This window comes from Cottoperca gobio, chromosome 19 (assembly GCF_900634415.1).
Source record: "Cottoperca gobio chromosome 19, fCotGob3.1, whole genome shotgun sequence".
NCBI lineage: Eukaryota > Metazoa > Chordata > Actinopteri > Perciformes > Bovichtidae > Cottoperca > Cottoperca gobio.
The window spans coordinates 6,967,485-6,980,984 of NC_041373.1; positions in this window are offsets into that span (position 1 = coordinate 6,967,485).

Consider the following 13,500-nt stretch of genomic DNA (forward strand, 5'->3'; position numbering starts at 1 on the left):
AAAAAGTGTGTGAAAGCGTATTACCGGTACTTTCTCTTTGCTAGGCTATTCGGACAACATCCAACCTGCCGACCACCTGCCGTTTTTTCGCTTCCCCCATACTTTGCGTGTCACCCCGCCATCTTCGTGTCTCTTCCTCACCTACAACCGATCTCAACAGGTGTATCTGGCTGACCACTGACCGGTGAACAAAAAACCTAAAGGGTCAATAATAAAGATAAAATGTTGTATATGTTTTAACTTAACGTTTCACCTCTGTGGTTATTTTTAAAGTTTAATGTTTGTAGTTTTAAGTATTAAAATGACGGTCTATTGCCAAGTAGGTTTTCACTTACAAGGAATGTGCCTGTTTGGTGGATACAATAAACAAATAAAAAGAACAGTCAAAGTACTTAAAAAGTCAAGAACATAAATATAGATTAGAAAAAAACACAATAAAAATCTGAAAACGATAATAGAAAAATACTATAACAAATATGTACAATATAACTGTTTTAGAATAAGAGAGCTGTACAGCTATGTGCAGTATATGCACAAATATTGATCAGGGATGTGCAAACGTTCAGAAGTCTCTTACATTGGTAGATGAGATCTTTTACGTAAGTGAAAGTGGTATTTCTACAGTGTAGAAATACTCTGTTACAAGTAAAAGTCCTGCATTATAATTCTTACTCAACATAAAGTGCAATATTTGCCTCCAAAATGTAGTAGAGTAGACGTTTAAAGTAGCATGAAATGGAAATACTAAAGTAGAGTACAAGTACCTCAAAATTGTAATCAAGTATAGCACTTGAGTAACTGTAGTAACATTAGTTAGTACTGTAGTAACTAAGTTACATTCCACTGCTGGTCCCTTACTTAACTATTTAAATATGTTCTTCTTTATTTGAAACAAAATTATTTTTAGGTTTGTAAACACACTAACAAATGTACTATACCTCTCACAGGACTATAATCTATTGTATCCCAAGTTTACATAGTATTAAACCAAATCTTTCCTTTTTGTGTAGCTGTGAATTTATAGCAAAAGCTTATTTTTTGCAGCCATAACTTAACAAACGTCAGCACTTCAGTCTCTTAACTGACCTGTGTCTTGTTAGCAAGTGTCATCAGTAATGTCAACAAGTCTGTAGGAAGCTACAGTGTTTGTCTCAGTTCTCTAAACATCTTGTAAAACCATTATCACTTTTCTTTGATATGTTAATCACAGACACGAGTGGTTACAGAGAGTCTATGTTTCGTTACACGTATGAGTGATTCTATTTTTTCTTTACTACTAAGTATTGATTGAGTTTTGACGTCTTCTATGGCTCTATCAACAGCTCTGATGTTGCCATTTGTTATTATAAATTTCCCATTATTGAGTCTTTAATTCTTTCTTAATTTTTAACACATGGATGTACTGAAGGAGCAGGATTTGTGACATTATGTTATGCAACCTATGCAAGTGTGATGTGGAAACTTGAAGACTGCAGTGCACAAACACTGAGAATGGACTTTTCACTGAAGTACATTTTGTGTTCAGCTGGTAAACTTTAGTATTTACATATTTAGAAATGTATGTGTAACTCCAAGATTTTCTAAGAAGTAATTTAACTTTTTTGTGGAAAACCATCTCAAACAAAAGACAAGTTTTTGTTCCAAGCAGAGTATTTTTATATGTCTTCAAATGTGGATAGTTGGCTCAATCAATTAATTGTTTTTCTAGTTTGACATTAGAGTAATAAGAATCAGATTTAACTGCTTGAAACTGCTCTGTAACAGCAACAGCCTCTCTTCTTCTTTCTTTGCACTTGTTGCTCCATGACTGACTGCTCCGTAACGTGCACAAGCTTGGCTGATTTACTGAGTGTCAGACAAGTCGTGATCTCTGGACTTTACAGACAGCCAGTGGCAGTAAAACACACTCCCCATATGTAACCAACCTCCTCCACTAATGAAGCCCGTAAACTAGACTGTTTGACAAGCAGCGAACACAGCTGAGAGAGCAGGCTGTTTTAATCGGGCCTCTGGAGGGAGACCCACACCTACGGGGAGAGGACCCCGGGACACGCCGACATACATCAGGCACGACAGGGAGGCCCAAGGCTCCATGCATGGCTTGAACAGGGACCGTCCCTGAGGTCCTCGCCTGCACAGGTGCATGATGGAGCCACAGGGGAAGAGGTCAGGCTTCACTGACTGTGCAGGATTGGAAATGGTTTTCGGCTCTTTTTCTTTTCTTTCTCCTGTGTCAGGTTGTGGGAGTGAAAAGAGTGATGTCATCCGCAGTTGTGATCAGTGACTGGAGTTGTTACCATGGCCTGGGAGGTTATATTTGTTTGTCCGTCTAGTCGTTTATCTGTTACCTTTCATTAAAATAACATATTCAGAGGATTGCACAGCCTTATTATCAGTAGAGGCCAGCTGTAATACATTAATGCCCTTAGTAAATGTCACATCAGTTGGTATTTCATTACTGGGTTGTATATTATTTTGTTTAACGACTCTTGTGTTTAATTGCTATGATACTAGACTAAACTTTACTACCAAAACAATGCAAGAACGGATCATTTCCGACCAGAGCAGAACCAGCTATTATCCTTATTTAAACAAACTCATTCCATTTGATATGCCTCTATTAAACTGATCACGTCTCAGGTTTTTCTTTACTTAAAAAAAAAAGTTATAAACTGGACTCAAGATGTTGGACTATTTCAGAATTAAGGCTAGTTCTGCTATTTCAGAAGATTAATCAATTTCACATGGTGCAAGAAATCATTTAAGCAGAAAAAAAAAAAAAAGCTGAAAGTTCCATCGGAAAATAAAGCAACAGATGCTGAAGCACTCCGAGACAGAGCCTGCCAACCGAGGGTTTAGCAGAATGATTCCCCGGCCGTTTTTTTCCCCCTGAACTTGCAAGGAAAATAAAAATCTCTCCTTGGCTGCAGATTAAGCATAGATGGAGGGGGGTCGACCTTGCTGATGCCTTTTCATCATAATTTATACTCCATCTGCCGGCTCAATCAGCACCTCAGAGACACCCTGCTCTATTTGTCCACAGAACAATTATTCCTAATGGATAATGCAGCACCTTTCGATGACCAGCGTAAAAACACATTACACAATTATCTGAGCCATCCTGAGTTTACCCTGCTTTGCTCCTGAAGCTGAACTGTAGATACAAGAGGAGTCAGATGGCACTATATTGCTCAAGATGCGTGTGTGATAGTGGTTCCAAAAGGAAGACATTAACTTGCAAAAGGTTTTTCTTTCTCCCTGCGGTGATCTTAGGTTTCGACACAACAGCCCATTTGGACAGCGTTCTGTAGTTATTCACAAGAGGACGCATGTTTTTAATGGCGCAAACATCAGTGCAGCGTTTTGCCTCCCCCCCCCCCCTTCACTTGTTGAACTTGTAACATGAAGTCAAATGTTTGCTGTATATGGCAGATAGTTTTGGCTGAACAATCTTGTGTATTATTTCAACTAGATCTATGGTTTTGTACAATTCAGGGTCGAATATGTAATGCAGAAATGTGCAATTACAGCTAAATTTGTTAAATTCAGTCCTTTGGGTGTTTGTGATTTAGCAGAAATATGCCTCAGGGCAATGGAATCTCTCAGAAAATATTTGGATTGCAGCTGCCTCGAACGCAAAATATCCTCCCAGCGGAGCCAAATAATACACACAATTGCAGACAAAGCTCAAGAATAACTTGTGAGCTGTTTCTTACAGTACAATTACATATGCATTATATGACATGTTTGATTGACTGATTAATCTTTATTTGGGCCTTTAAAATAGAATAAATAATAACAAACATGTACATGATTGCTTTCACAGCCACAAAATAATAAATCAAGTGAAAAGCCGATTGAATTACAATATAATACCTAATACCAGTACAAACATTTATGAACAAGCCACACAGTCCAGACTATAAATAAACTTTAGTAAGGCAAGTACACAAGTGTATCCAAGCATTGCATGTACACACACACGCACAGTATATACTCACATGTATGCACACACACACACACACACACACACACACACACACACACACACACACACACACACGCATGTCCAGCCTCTCTACATTATGGGTTATGGCAATGAGCAGTGGTCACTCTCTAATACCTCAGAACTCAGGACCCCTTTTTGTTTTTAGCATTGTTGGAAAACCTGTGACTTTCTGTTCTTTACAGACTCAGAGGGACATTTGTGTTTTTGAGTGTTTGGTCTGTTTCCTAACAGACCAAATTTTACAACCTGAGAAAAATTGGCTCATATAGACACACGCCATGCCAGCGCCTTTATAAGAACTGTGTGTGTGTGTGTGTGTGTGTGTGTGTGTGTGTGTGTGTGTGTGTGTGTGTGTGTGTGTGTGTGTGTGTGTGTGTGTGTGTGTCCAAGAGTATATCTAGTGTTTGGAAATCCATGAAATGCACTAATTGTTTGTCGAGTCATTTACTTTAATCGCAGCCCTCCTGTTTTTGACCAATCGCAGCTGTGGAGGCATCAAGTGAAAGAGTAATCATTTATTTGATGGGTGGCTGCAATAAAGAAAGAGTACACATCAGTCTGCCTGTCCATGCCAGGTTATCAATAGGCTAACAATTTAATCATGGAAGAGGAGATGCCCAATGTGTCACAGCCTTCATAAAAAGAGAAAAGGAAAAACAAATAAATAAAAGAGGCGTCTCTTTCATTGTTATAACGTGCGTCAGTATTTCTCAAATCAGACATGTGTCTGACATGTGTGTAGCATATATGAAGCTACAGCAAGCAGCTAGTAAGCTTAGCTTAGTTTAGTAGTTTCAGGCAACCGGGCGGAGGCAAAGTCCACCTGGAAGGAGGTTGAGGTGGAAGGATGGGTCAAACAAACACATGACTTTGTGTCTTGTGTGAAACCAAAAGTCAACACATAAAGTTGTTTAGAGTTACGTATGTGAAAAGGTTCCACGTTATGTTGGCATACTATGTAACATACTTATTTTAACCCGAACCATGATCTTTTCCCAAACCTAACCATGTAGGTTTAACCATGTTGCCTAAACAAACGTGTTTAAAACTACAACCTTTTCACAACGTTAACGGTCACATGTTTAAAACTATATAATATAATATATAATATATATATATATATTATAATATATAATAATATATGTCGTTTTGGCAAACAACATATTCTGGCTTTTAGGTTTGAGGACGAATCTTACAGGAGACCTCTCTCTCTATTAGCTTGTTGTAGTATCACCAGAGTGTAAGTTAACACAAGAATGCTTTCCTCTTTGATCCTTTACCCCTCCACTCGCACACATATGCTGCTCCTCGCTATAGTTGTTGTCAGATGTGACATCCAATACTATACAGCCCGGCTTGCAAGATCTCCTGCTCACTAATGACTAAACATGGCGTCGTGCACTAAGCCCCTCCATGGCTGTGGAACATCTTACTGAGTGACGTGATGGAGCCTCAGCTTAAAGACGCTGCGAGACGAGACGGAGGAGAAGAAGAAGAGCCATTTAGGGGCTTTTTGACTGGCTGTGACTCCAGAAGGAACAGGAGGCACCTGCACAGAGTCATGAGACAGCCTGACAGGGGCCCCGGTGGAGACTTATGGCTGTCACCGGTCCAGGGCTGTGTCCTCACAGTCACACGGCATGATGGAGCCGAGAGAGGAGAGAGAGAGAGAGAGAGAGAGAGAGAGAGAGAGAGAGAGAGAGAGAGAGAGAGAGAGAGAGAGAGAGAGAGAGATGCTTTACAATTGAACAGTCTATCCCACAGACAGGCACACTCCCTCACAGAGCAGGCAGTGTTTTCTCTTCCTTTCAGTGAAAACAGTGATTCTATTGGAAGACAAGTTGAAGATACCGAACAGGATAGAAGATAAGAACATTTATTAGTTAGTTAGTTCTCTCTTTAGTTCATTAAGGCCCCTCCACTGTTTGAACACTTCCTTCCGCAAGGCATCAGGACACATTTATTTGTTAAGAACTCATTAATCATTACATGATTAATGTATTAATATTAATATAAGAACCTTCTATTAATGTCTTATAGTTAACATCTCTAATAACAGATGACTTACTCTTTTCTGGCTTATTAGAAAGTGATAGTTTAAAGTTTAATAACATTTATAAATGCAAACTTGATTTTTGTTACCCTTTATTTACAACTTAACATTTAGGACTTCAGACTTCATGTTTATTAGCCTTTGTTAATATCTTTATCAACATAATATTTGACTTTGACTCTCAAAGACCCGTTATCAGTGACTTTATTAAGGCCTTTATTTTCTACACTAGTTTCTACAGTTCATCACTGTAAAGAAATGATATTGGACCATCTGACCTCTGACCTTCTGAGAAAGGGATGTATATATTTGGACAAATTAATGAGTTAAGAGCTACTTATTAATAATTACAAGTGCAGAGCTGGATTATTGTTAAACCCTCTATTAATTACTTTTTATAAAAGTTACCTCTGTAATTGCAGAGTTTATTTCCCTGGCTTATTAGAAAGGGAGAAATGTGTTATCTTTTTAGAATATTAACATTTATAAATGCAGACGTAATGTTCCCTTTGTAACACCCTTTATTAAAGATGTTTTAACATTTAGAATTGCAGACTTGTTTTTATTAATTTTTATTGATATTTACAACTGCAGATTTGATGTGTATTACCCTTTAACATTGACTTATTAACATTTGAAACAGCAGAGTTTTATTATCCTTTATTTAAAACTGTGTTCACATTTATGACTTCAGACGTGACGTTTAATAGCTTTAATAAAGACTTATTAATAACCGTAGGCTTATAACTGATGGCTTGTTTGAAAGAGAAACATTCATCAGTGGCATTATTAATGCTTTTATTTTCTTCTATTTTCTTTACAAGTTTCTCTGTGTTATGTTCTACCAATACATTTAACTTCTCTTTATCTATGACTCAAAATCCAGAGAGATTTTAGAAAGACCGATAAAAACAGTTTGAGATAAACACGGGTGTAAATCTTAGCTTTTTACAAACTGTACAACTCCATATCCTGATGCTTAAGAGTAAAATCACCATGATAATAAAAGTTCAAAGACACTGCAGTTGTTTGATGGAGAAAACACACTTAACGTAGTCTATTCATCAATCAAGCATCTGCTTCTGCCCCGTTGTGCGGTCAGAAGGAATCCCTGGCATGTGGAGAGTGGTTTTGAGGAGTGCTGGAAGCAGCCACCTCTTCAGTCTTACTCAACGACACAATGCCGTTGACTCCCTGAATGATCTAACTTGACTCTTTGGGATGGCTATGTGAAACCCATGGAGACATCGAGAGTCTGCAGCATTCTCATTTAATTAATCGGAGCGAGGTGAGATCAAACGGCCTGCGCCACTCCCACGACTGGGTGGGGTAAAAATACTCAAGCTGGGGAATTTTACTGGTTGTTGGGATTTTGGAGAGAAATGTTTGTTTCTTTTTCTAATGATTATGTTTTTCATTTAGATATTTTATAAAGTGATAAGTGATGATCAAACACATACATAACTGGGTCCTGCCCTTAATAAAGTAAGGCATTTATAAGTCCAGATGCATGCATTTAAAAAGCTTGGGAATCTACAGTGCAGTCTGTCAATTTCAACACCTGCTTGCACTGCCTCATAAAAACCACCTCGTTCCACTCCCGAGGTGACCTCAGGGCATGTTAGACGCTATCGCATCCCCTTAGACTCCCACTGCAGGTTGACGTCCCAAACATCTTGTGTGTTTATGGAAGGATCGCCGTCTTGCCTGCTGATTGTTTTCGCAATTGGTCTATAAAATGTCAGAAAATAGTGAAAAGTATCCGTCCAAGGATGTCTTCAAATGTTGTTAATTGTTTATAATTGTTTTTTTTATCAGTCCAAAACCCAAAGATATTCACTTTATTTTATTTTATTTTATTTAAATCTTTTGCATGAAAAATTACTTTTAGGATTAATCAATTATCAAAATAGTTTGGGATTATTATTCTGTCAAGAGACTAACCGATCAGTCGACTAAACATTGCAGCTCTATTTCGCATTCAGTGTACAATAAAGTTAAGCTCAAATTTATTTATCTTTTCAAATTTCAGCTTTAATTTCATTTTGAGCCCCAGCTGTACTGTAATCATCATTAAAAGCTCCATTATAATCCTCAGCTGTAATAATCGTCATTTGAACATGAACACTGTCAAATGTCGTGTTTGTGAACAATCTTTACAGTTTCTGTGAACAAATCAAAACTGCATTGACCTTTCACTGTATCCCGCCTACATCCTACATTAACACCCGTGTGACTCTCTGTAAGACTGAAGATGTATGTGCCTCCATTTCTCCTATATCAGCAGACTTATGTGCCCGAGATGTGCACTAAAACTTTAAATGAAAAACCTGTTGACATGTCCACGGGGACGAGAGGAGAGCTTGTGGGACTGCAGCTCTCTCTTCGGCTCAGCTGGCCCGATAGCTAACGGGCTGCCATGAGGTGTTTAATGGCTGCGTGAAGTTCCCACAGGGGAATGGCTGCTGGGAACATGGATGAATCTGCCCCCACCCCCCTCGCTCCCTCCTCCTCTACAAACACAGCTTCAGCCCAGTGATGGATGAAACAGGCCGGAGCCTACGTCGGCCTTATTTATGGGAGCAGAAAGCGCTCTCCCCGTCTGTCCGCACACGGCGCAGTGAATGCTATTACATTGTGGGGGGGGGGGAAAGACATCTGACATTGAAATGAACTACACGTTTGTAACAGTTCTTCTAGAGATGGGAAGTGATTGCACTTTGTAATATGGACATTCCAGAGGTGGAAGCAAGGCAGACCAACAAAAGTATCCTGAGCTAGTCTGCTGTTCCAATCACATTCATCATCGTCCACGGGCTGCTGATCCGGAAGCCCCGGAAGGGTTGTTGCCCTGCAAAGTGGTACTTAGTGTGCTAATGTTGGGAAAGGGTCAGTGAAATGGTTGGGAGCTTCCATGTAAGAAAGAATAAGGTTGTTTCCATCCAGTTTTCTACATTGTTTTTCACCGTTTGAGGTTCGACTTGCACTCTTTAAAGTACGTCCTCATGTTGCGCCCTCCTCTTCTGACATGGTATAATGGTTTTTCAACTGGAGAATTGCCGCCACCTACTACTTATTTCGATGAACCACCTTCTAATAATTGCATAACAATAGTATATAGAAACACATTCATGTTCTGCCACCTCTGTCTGGTCACGTCAGAAAGTGGCACTGCAAACTCATTTGGTTCTAGATGTTTGGTGACGTAGTTACGACTCGCAGGGTTAGTAGATGAACTATAATGAGCTAACCGCTAACACACTAGCTGGCTGGAAACATACTAGTGCTGGCAGTCACATTTCCATTTTCTCTACTATGACGTTTACTCCTCCTGGCGCTTGTGATTGTTCATCATTTCATTCAATGAAGAGTTATTGAAGAGGGGGAAAGCTCTCCTAATGAGCTTGCTTGCTGAAGTTAGCCCTAGAAACAATAAACTCACACAATTTGTCCGTATGTGTACCATCGACTCACAGAGGTGGCTAAATAGAAGTGGATCAAAGCTAACAAGCCATGATAGCTTCCTCCATGTTGCTGCCTCAAAGATCAACCCTGTTGAGACAGGTTTCTATTGGTCAAGGGTTGTGTGACAGTTTACCATTTACTTACTAAAATCCACTGATCACAGCGATTCCATTAAAAATAATTGATTTTGCAACAACATTCCTCTGTTTATGGATGCAGGGATTCGTTCCCATTCAGCCACAAGCACGTTTGTGAGGTCAGGCACCAATGTTGGACTCGCAGTCTGCATTCCCAAAGGTGCTAGTTGGGGGTTCTGTGCATTTTCAACACGTCAGGAGACGGCCTTCCTCAAACTGTTGCCACAGAGTTGGAAGCACACTGTTGTCTAAAATGTAACTGTGTGCTGTAGCATTAAGCTGCCCTTTAATTCTAACTAAGGGACACAGTTAAAAAAACAAAAAAGAGTCCCAGAACGAGAGGTGTCCACATTCTTTTGGCCAGTCTATGTATGAGTGCCGTGCTGATCCTGGGTGGGCCGTTGGGGCCTCAAACTGTGACCTCAGCCATTTCAGACCTGGAGTCTGGTCCCAGAGCCTGATGGGGGTCTGGGCTGTCTGCGACAAGGCTTTACAAGAGGGTCTGTGTTTTTAAAGGACTACACAATAAGTGCCTCTCCACTTCTGGAATTCCTTTCGTACAAAAACAAGTTTTGTTTTTCACATTGTTGGGTACAAGAAGTTAATCAAATTGTAAATTGTACTTACTTATGTTGTTTTTTTTCTAGTTTCAGTTCAACACTTCGATAAGTGTTTCATCGCCGTCCAGTCTGAGTCTGAGACATACATCATTAATATAGCAGAGATTGGAGGGAAAACACAGTGTCTGCGCTGTGGTGATTAACTGTTAGCACAACAGCAATCAGGTTTTATTTATTGCATTGTACGCATTTCTGAATGTGCTTTGTTCTCGCCAAGCTTCTGCAAAATATGATCGATCATGTCATAAAAACCTCATCCCCATTAATGTAGCCATTTTTCAAGAAGGTGTTTGGCCTTGCTGTTTGGCAGTTGTATTTCGTTTGGCGTGGAGCGCTGTTATTCAAATTTGCTTGATTTCTGTAAGCAAAATAGTGTGGAGACATATTAGTTTCCCTCCAAAGTTAATGTGTTTGTTGTTTTTCACATTGGGTGATTGAGGCACCATACACAGAAGCCTGAGACGGTTTTCTAATGCATTTAATTATCTATATTCTTCTCACTCGCTTGCCTGCTAAAGGGCCCAGAGGCATCTGCTGCGTGAATCAACTCTCTCCTTGTCTATTCCTCTTCAGCGGAGGTAGAAGACTTACTGTTTGCCCCGTGTTCCTTCCTGCCGGCTCAGATATGCTGACTAAAGCACTGCAATAATGACATGAAACCAACCATGGCCTCTCCGAGCAACAGTGAAATTCAGGCATGCGAATGCGGCTGAACAAAACAGGGGGAAGTGGAGAAAGAAATTGTCGCCCTCAGTATATTGTAAAGGCGATAGCAGCACATCATATTAGATGTTGTCAAAGGCTGTGAGTTATATATCATCCATGTTATTATGTTTTGGAGTCCTGTCCCAGCTACGGATCTCAATGAGAATTTGGAGATGCTGATATTTTAAATGGAAAAGTTCTCCGCAATTGGACAGATGGTAGACTGTGAGTCATGAAAAGAGACACTTTCTCATAGAAGTATTTTATGAACATTTAGCTTTAGCTGTCATAACATTAATAATGCTGCCCGCGCCCCAGTATCGGACTACTCCGTTCACACACCACACATTTCCCTGAGAAAACTGTTTCTATGAGAAAAGCGAATACGCCATTTGATAGTCATGGCTATCAATTATGCTGTTGTTTGTCGAGCAGAATGAGGGCTGACGTGCACAAATGATATTTTCTTTGAGAAGAAGAAGTTTCTAATGGAAAGTATTACTTTATAATGGAATAAACGTTGACGGATCCTCCCAGAATCATCTGTTTCACACAGAAAACCTAGATACACAGACTACAAACTACTCACTTTCAGGGACCTTCTTTGCAACTTGGGTCAAGACTGGGACACATACAGTACAGTTCCAAAGGCTCTTTGACATCTGATAAGGGCTGGAGAGTTGAATTGATCCCGATCTTAAACTCTCCTAAGCTGGGGAGATTGTGGAGATATCTGCTTTGGCCTCTCCTGGGTCGTGCACCCACGGCCACACGGATAGGAAGCAATTTCCTCTGCACTTGGAGCTGATTGCACGGAGCTGGTCCAAAGGGTTCAGAATGTAAAAGAAAAAAAACTGTCGCCTGATTAATCAGCAACGGGCCTCAAGAATAAAACAGCTTCCATGTGGGGAGAAATCTGAATTTGCTGGCTGTTTATATCCATGTATGTATTAGAGGACTATTATCAAGTTCAGGGTGAAAGCTGCAGTGTTGTTATGCTGCACTTGTGCCCTAAAATAACCTCCTCAGCTGAGGAACTATGACATAAACATACAAACAACCAAAGGCACCGACCTGTCTGTGGAAGTTGCCATGAAGCCTTAGGAAAGAACTCCAGTTTGTTGTTCTGGGAAGGAGAATACTCCACTGTTTACTTCTCAATCCTGCAAAGTCTAATTTGCGATGCCAGTGAACTGAGCATGGTGTCTGTGGTTGTTCAAGATACACTAGATACGATATCCTCCTCGAGGGAGGGGAGCTGGGGAGCTACAGCCGTATGGTGATATAATGCCACGGAAATTAATTTAATGCATGCAGGACAGAGATGCTGTTGTCATCGTCTTGCTCCTGTCCAGAGAGCCTTATGTGAATACAATCGGCATCATTGTGGTTAGCAATGATGCCATCAAGAAAATTGATTTGATTCACTCTCTCTGTGCTTCTTTCTGTGAGGATTCAAAATGCCAGGGGAGGTTTCAGTTAGAGACTGACTACTGCCCGTCATAAATCTGTTTCTCAAGGGCTGCATAATCCCCGACTTGCCATGTCTACCACCCACACAAATACTTTGCTCCTGTTTGAAAATCATCCGCAGCAGATTTAATTGTTGCTGTGCGCTCTTAAAGGAAAGCTTTTACGATCCCTCTTCTTATTTTTCAGAAATTCCTTATTGAAAACATGCTCGAGCTCAAGTGTTTCGGGCGACAACCAGTATTATGCAACTGTATGTGTGTGTGAGTTTCCATACATGTATAATATGCGGGTAAAATTGAAAAAACATCTCTTCATTACTCAATAAATGGATCTGGTTTGCTCAAACAACATCTGGAGATGACATGGTCGCTGATACAAACTCCTGAATGCCATAGAATAAAGCAGACATATCTTTGACATGATGACAAGCAGCAAATTACGGTACTTCGAAAGCCATTTTGCGCTCCACCCTGGGAGGGAGTGCTGGGAGCTGGGACACTGTCTTTGGAAAATGACCAGTTGACAGTGAGGACCGAAGTGAGTCAGCTCATTTTATACGGATTTAAGTAAACTGATTACATGTGTGTGTGGACGTCAAAGAGCAAAATGGGAATTTGTCCTAACTGCTGAAACATGCTGTCAGTGGTTTTCTTCTGTCTGCTTTCATTTGAAAACTTGTTATCCCGTTCTTTAAACCATCTTATTGCATCATTTCATTTTTATTTATCTTATCATGTAAAAGTCTCAGAGTTTAGTGAATCGAAGGGTTGCCAATGCTGTCGACTTTGTTGAGATTAAACCCCAAACCTGCCGCTTCTTGCTGCCATTTCTTTTCGTTCATCAGTCTGTTATGACATGAAATAACTACCAGCTCCAAATAAAAGACAAGCGCTGTCCAGCGTGATATATCAGTGGACCAAAGCATATGAGTGACGGGTGAGGACGGGGCAACAATTAGCTGCTTTCCGACAAGCTAGAGATATTTCTCTCAGACGTGATGGGACCAAACCTGCAGAGCTGAGTGAAAATCTGACTTTA